Genomic DNA, 7,778 nt, shown 5'->3' with positions numbered 1-7,778 from the left:
CTACACGTACTGAGGCTTTGCTAGCCTAAACCCGAAGACTGAGACGGGTCCAGCTCGTCTCCGTGAAGCATGCAATCGCAATGCACAATTAACCTATGTTCTTTAATTGTGAGTACATGTTCAGAGTAAACAGGTCCTGCTCGAGCGATCTTTAACCAGGGCTTTCGTGTTTCATTTCCTGTGTACACTCCCTCGATCAAGCCTTTAGTATTTTCACCACTTCCCGCTGGATGAATTCTCAGCGTCTCTTTTAGTTTTCGTTAAGAAGTTCAGCAGATTGCCAACTGAGGAATGAAAAGAGGATTGTATAGACGCGTCCAATCCAGCGTTATCAAAAAAGCAAAATATATCTCCAGGGTGCCGCTTTATTGCTGTGCTGGTTTGAAAAAAAGATATGTATGGATGGGGTGGGGGGAAGTATTTCTCATTATCGTTATTGTAAAAATTTAGTGAGGAACAAACGTATATAAACATACGACAGGTATATTAATATACAAGTATGAACAACATTTGCTTCAACATTTCTATTTTCAGGATTATTTAACATCACAAACTGTTAGGACCAAAAGAGCCATCATAAACTGATCAAGAAATTGATTAGAACTGTAACTTATATGCCGCATATGAACTTCTGGTATACACCCCGTATATTCAAGGCTAAATCGAGCGTGCGTCTCCGCACCCGGACTCGACCAGAGACTATGTATACTCCATAGTCTCTGACTCGACGCAATTATATTCCGATCCAGGCGCCGCGGAGGTGCGATACCACACAGTTTTGACTGCTTCATTTCTTTTTTAATTTTAGCCAAATCCAGACCGTTTTAAATGGTGAAAATTCATATCTGCCCGGGACACATCAATGAAAACAAGAAAAACAATTCCTCCGAGGTAGGAAAAACACCCCCGTCCTTAGCATTCTCACTGCCACCAACTGAGCAGGCACTGTTAACAAGTGTGGTTATTTCCCTTTGACCATTAATATGTTCCTCTATAAGTCCTTGTAGAATCTTAATCCACCAATAACTCCCTAACCGTGTGTTTGACTGGTCCCAATTTTTGTAAGGACCGTCTCAGGAATGTATAGAACCTGTTCACCAAGTTTGGTGACGATCGGTCCGTTCATTCTTGAGATCTATATGCGAACACAAACAAACAAACAAACAAACACATCGAGCGAAACCTATACACACCCCTATACCGGGGATGTAATAATAGTCAGGCTTAGCAGTCCATTTATCGACAAGGAGTCGTGCAGGATGAGATGAAAGTGGACGACCATGTTAAAATATGGACGGATCTACAGCAAATCGGTTCGTATGTTCATTTACGTGAATACTTCTCTCTGAAAACCAAACATGTACCAGATACATACCTTATGCATCCACACAACCATAAATAAAGGCTGTAAGTAGTTTCAAACAGACTCGGTTTGCTTTGAATGGAGGTCACTAACCGTGGTATTGGCGGGAACGCTTTACTTCCGCGGTCAGGAGGTGCGCTCTTGGTATAGCCGAATATACGGCGTGTATACGCGTGTTCCGTTCTCTACGGGAGGTTATTCTGGTGTAATAGGGTCATCGATTATTTCCCTTTACTGCTACAGAGTTGTCTTTGGAAACAAAATGTGCCATCGATTCTCCAGGCACTTTGATTCATTTGTTTTTTGAGTCACTTGAGAAAAAGTGACTCTATGTAATCGGTCAGTGTTAGTCTGTCCGGCCGGCCGGCCGTAGACACCACCTTAACGTTGGACTTTTCTCGGAAACTATCAAAGCGATCGGGCTCATATTTTGTTTAGTCGTGACCTCCAATGACCTCTACACTTTAACGATGGTTTCGTTGACCTTTGACCTTTTTCAAGGTCACAGGTCAGCGTCAAAGGAAAAATTAGACATTTTATATCTTTTCTCGGAAACTATCAAAGCGATCGGGCTCATATTTTGTTTAGTCGTGACCTCCAATGACCTCTACACTTTAACGATGGTTTCGTTGACCTTTGACCTTTTTCAAGGTCACAGGTCAGCGTCAAAGGAAAAATTAGACATTTTATATCTTTGACAAAGTTCATCGGATGTGATTCAAACTTTGTAGGATTATTCTTTACATCAAAGTATTTACATCTGTAGCCTTTTACGAACGTTATCAGAAAAACAAGGGAGATAACTAGCCTTTTCTGTTCGGCAACACACAACTTAACGTTGGGCTTTTCTCGGAAACTATAAAAGTGACCGGGCTCAAATTTTATGTGAACGTGACTCATTGTGTTGTGAATAGCAATTTCTTCCTGTCCATCTGATGCCTCATATAATATTCAGAACTGCGAAAGTGACTCGATCGAGCGTTTGCTCTTCTTGTTATTTGTACTTTCCAGCACCCTTTCCAGGCAGAACAAGTTATGACTGCCCGAGGTTTTGTTGTATTAATGTACTTTTAAAGATCAATATTTGTCTTGTACTCTGCAGAAGTTTTGTTTACGTTGCCATGAACTCCAACGGTTACATCTCCCAAAGGCACATGGGCACATACACACACGCGCAAACAAAAGTGTACTCTCTGGGTAACATGATTTACATAGAATAAAGAAGGTAGGTAGGTTGAGCTTGGGAAATATTGTTTGAATATTGCACCTGCAATGATGACGTCACACGTGACGTCGAAACTAAACACATTTCAAGAAGGGCCTTTAGAAGCTCCTATAAGCTCAAACAAAATCTTAATATTGGAGATGCACAAAAGTAAAAAATCTTGAAAACTTGAAGGTTTTTGTAACTAACCAGCTGAAAGTAAATTTTTAGCAATTCAAGACTTGGCGTTACATACGCGTCGTTTGACACGGCGTCATACCATCTGAAGACAACGTAACACTGTAACACAGTCTGTGATCACACACATGAAGGTCACTTATCCCATAACCTATATGTAACTCATAAGCTAATTGACTTCTGTGGCCAACTCACTGGGTCTTGGAATCTGACATTGAATAACTCGTGGGCTCTCTTCGTCCCCTTATGCATCATATCATCCGAAGACAACGTAACACTATAACACAGTCTGTGGTCACACACATGAAGGTCACGTAACTCATAAGCTAATTGACTTCTGTGGCCAACTCACTGGGACTTGGAATCTGACATTGAATAACTCGTGGGCTCTCTTCGTCCCCTTAGGCCATTGTTAACATTGTTTTTTTGTTTGTTTATTTGTTCTTGACTCCAAAACCATTTGTTTTGTCCCTTTCCGTTTGATTGTTTTGCAATATAAACAAACGTTTTGCGGGACAAACGAAAAATAAATCTGAGCGAGAAGTAATTCCATGATGTTAGATCTTTGCACCAGCCACCTTATTGTGCAGGCCGTAGAAAAAAAGAAAAAAAAAGGATTTCACAAATCCATTACTTTCTTCACAACTACAACAGAACAGTAGCGACAACAGCAAGCCTAAAACAAGCTAACAAAATTGAAAAAATAAAATATACAAATGTGACATACTTTTAGTACCTGTCTGAAACCTCTGGGTTCAGAATCTGTGTCCTAACAGTGGTGTCAGTGCGATTAATTGTTCTTGGGGAGGGGCGTTATGATTTTTACCAATAGCTAAACTGCTAAAACTGGAGAGACTGATTTTCTGGTTCTGGGCATGCTGCATGCAGTGATGCTCCTATGTCGACGGTTGCGCGCGCGTGTGTGGCATGGGCAACTGTATATGTAGTATGTCGGTCTTGAGAGATAATTGTCTAATTAAATCTTATTTTATTTTATTAAATGCTGTAAAAAAAAAATCTAATTCAAGGTATAGCTCCAGCCAAAATGTTGATTTCTCGTTGACCAAAGTTTTATATAATCGACTTCTCTTAAGTAAATCATCGTTGACTAGTGTACCGGTAACCAGTACATGTCGGTAACAACAGTGACGGTCGCACATTCATCTTATCTTACGACAGAGCCTTGCCTTTGTTTGTCTCGAAGTATGCATTGTCACAAAGATGTGAGTAGCATATTTGTGATGTGAAACCACGTCGTGTTTTTAACCTCCCTAAATATTGAAGTGCGATGCGTAGGTGACCGGAGAGGCGTTATCACGGGTTTTGTGCGTTGCACGAGAAAACCATAGTTTGACATGAGTTGTGTTTATGAGAACTGTAGCTGGTCTGGGGTTAATAACGTCACAGCGTTTAAGATTTTCAACCGGGAAGGTTGTCAGCGCGTGTCGGTCTTGTTCTGGGAACAAGTACTCTTTCAAGAGACGGGTCTCTTAAGGTAAATGATTTACTATGTTGTATATTATTGAAGTTGGAATACATAGCTGGAATGTAAAGGTTAGTGTATACAAAGTGCACTAAATTCTAGTGTGAAGTTTTGAGAGAATTCTTGTTGTGATTATGTTATGGATTTCGTTGGTAAATTCTTGAACATAATTGCTGTTACGCATTTATGTTATGTTTAAGACAGTGATACTATGTGTGGTAGTGTCAGAGATGGATTAAGTGATTCATGGATGAAGTATAGTTGGATTTTGTCTGTGGACGGAATGTGAATGTAGAATGAACGAGAGAGATGTTACATGACTTTAGTTTAGGAAGAGGAGATGGTTAAAGAGAATGTGTATTAAGACTTGGGTTGATTCTTTAGGAGCTTCCATGGGGGGTTTTCCATGGCATGGACAAGGGACGGACCTTACACGGGAGAATGCGGGGCGATGGTGGGGGAAGAGACCACATCGGCGCAGAGATGGCTAGACGGCGGAGTCTCCATCGTTACCGGTCGTAGAGACGACGGTTTATTTCGCTAATGGCGGAAGTGTTTCCCGGGGAGAAACGTGAAAGGTGTGTGTTGGCACCTTTAAGGAGAGTTTCTGGGAATTCATCATCTACGGGATTCAACGACACAAGGATGTGTAAATGACGACATGCAGTGAGCCGTGATACGAACTCGTGAGTGTCTGTCAGCACCTTATCTTGTGCGTTAATCTATCTTTGAGAAAATATCTTTATACTATGTATTTACATGCATTGGGTGAATGCTATATGTGTGTGCGTACTGTGTGTTCGAGAAGTTGATTCGTACTGATGTATTTGAAGTGAAGAATTGTGTTATATTTTGGTGAGGAAATAATAAGTCTGCATCCTCCCAAAGTTCTGTGTTTGGAGTGTTTGAATGTGAAGATTGAAGTCAGTGTAATAAGATAGGGCAGAAAACGTTTACAGAAAAGAAATCCTTTATTCACACTACAATCCACTTCATGACATGCATTAAAGCACGAAAACCATGACACAACCCCAAAACCTGCACACAAATTTAAAACACATTTAGTTCGTTTTTTGTTGTTGTGGTATTTGTATCTAGTAGATCCCACAAAATGGGTTCCAAGGTACTGTTTACCTAAGAGAATGTACTATTTTGACACCTGGGCACCACGAGAAAGTGACCAACCGGGTGGGAACCAGCCGCAGTGTTGGGTTAGTGGAATGTGAAGGAAATCACCAATAACACTGTAACAGGCAGAGTTTGACACATCTTGAACACACGGCCAGTATAACTGGCATTGACACCGAACGATTCAAGGGGGGCAATCTCAGTCATCTGAAAGAGGGAAATCCAAACGCAATCCGCCTTGTTCGATTTTATGGGCTTGGACGATAGAGAAAAATAAGAAAAGCAAAAGCTGGAGTCCAGTCTGGACGAAACTGCTATCAAGAACGCAGAATTGATTTTTTCTGAGTTTTTTTTTAGCCGTAAGCGCCATTTCTCATTTCGAATTTCTCATAACTGCTGGCGGCCGCAGTGAAACCAACAAAGGGGTCTCACTCTGGAAGAGTTTCCTGCTCCGATAAACATGGCGCTTGTAAACACTAAGTGTGAGAGTTCATTTCCGAAGCACACCCCCTAATTTTGTAAGTCAAAGTTATATTATCATGAAAGGCTTTTGAGAGGCACTATGACAGGTAAGGGTGGAGTGTAATGGACTTAACATGCACGTTAATACATAGAAAAATGCCTGCTCTAAGCGTAGGTGCAAAATATATAAAGATACATGTGAAGAAATGTATGCGCGAGACGATAACTGTGTGCTGAGTCTCATTTAGTGAAACAACGCCTTTAATTGCTTTTCCTTACATTTTTAGGCAATGCTGGTTTTCATAAGAGTCGCATTTGAACCTCAAAAATGCCCGTCAATATAAAGTAAGAAGATAGAATGTAACTGTGATTGATAATGTGCACCATTTTTATTGAACATTCACTGAAAAAATCGAGTGCATACCGTTTTTGGCGGTTTTACGTTTCACTGAAGGAAAAGCGGAATTTAGTGTGTTATACAAAACTCTCTGGGTAACATGATTTACATAGAATAAAGAAGTACAATTTATGCCATATTGTTACTGAATGTAGGTTGAGCTTACGGAATATTGTTTAAATATTGCACCTGCAATGATGACGTCACACGTGACGTCGAAACTAAACACATTTCAAGAAGGGCCTTTAGAAGCTCCTATAAGCTTAAACAAAATCTTAATATTGGAGATGCACAAAAGTAAAAAATCTTGTAAACTTGAAGGTTTTTGTAACTAACCAGCTGAAAGTAAATTTTTAGCAATTCAAGAGTTGCTATTTAAGCCTCTCCTGGCTTTAAAACTGAAAACAGTACACACTTTTTTTTTTTTGGGGGGGGGGATGAATGCACAAAATCAAAAACCTCTACACTTGAAGGTGTTTGGTTACATCACTCTTGCTAGGGAGTCTCCACATACAAGTGGTAAACAAATTTCAAGAAGGGCTTTAGAAGCGGCTTAAACAAAAACTTAAAATTGAAGATGCACATAATTAAACAAGAAGGGCAAAGCCCATACGACTCACATGCTTGACCTTGACCTTTACATGACCTTGACCTCAAGGTCAAATAACTAAACCTAGCAATGACATCATACACTAAGAACTGCTTTACACATTTTTCCTACCAAATTACATGTGACCTTGACCCAAGGTCAAGGTCATGCAACACAAAGCTGTTAATTCAAGACATAGGAAGTACAATGGTGCTTATCCCCGAGTACGCAGTACTAGGGTCCAACAGACTTTAATTGTGTGTGTGTGTGTGTGTGTGTGTGTGTGTGTGTGTGTGTGTGTGTGTGTCTGTCTGTCTCGACTTAACGGCTTATTGCTGGGAAACTACTGGGCGCAGTTCTTTCAAAAGTTGATACACTAACTTGATAATAGGTCCGATTGATCGTATTAAAACTTCATAATGTTACCTGGGACCTAAATGCCCCAAAAAACACAAAAGCCACTCTTAACGGTGGGAGTTTTTGCGGTGGGAGGCTGGTCGCTTTGCGAACAGCCTGAACTAAAGGGGAGACTTGAGCGGCGAACACGTCACGCAGTGACGAGAAAAGCATGATTTGCAAGCCAGCCGCATTTGGTCTCGGCAAAGAAACTACAATACAGTGCTTGGTCTCGGTGAGACTGAAAGAGAGAGAGAGCGACAGATACACACAGTGATTCAAGGCGCAGTACTCTAGTAAAGTTGTCGTAGCACGTCCGTCTATGGCCAAAGTGATCCGGGTTCAATTCCCGGCATGGGCGGTCTATTTTTTTTTTTTTTTAATTCTTGTTTACTATTGTTTATTATGAACGTTTTAATGTTTTATTTCACTCTAATAATTTTTTTAATTGTGTAAAATAAATAAATATATATATATATTTTTTTTTAAAATCCAAGTGATCCGGGTTCGATTCCCGGCATGGGCGGTCTATTTTTTTTATTTTTTTATTTTATTTTT

The sequence above is a fragment of the Littorina saxatilis genome, linkage group LG4 (assembly GCF_037325665.1).
Source record: "Littorina saxatilis isolate snail1 linkage group LG4, US_GU_Lsax_2.0, whole genome shotgun sequence".
In the NCBI taxonomy this organism is placed as follows: domain Eukaryota; kingdom Metazoa; phylum Mollusca; class Gastropoda; order Littorinimorpha; family Littorinidae; genus Littorina; species Littorina saxatilis.
The sequence above is the reverse complement of the archived record's forward strand: the minus strand, read 5'-3'. Positions refer to the sequence as shown.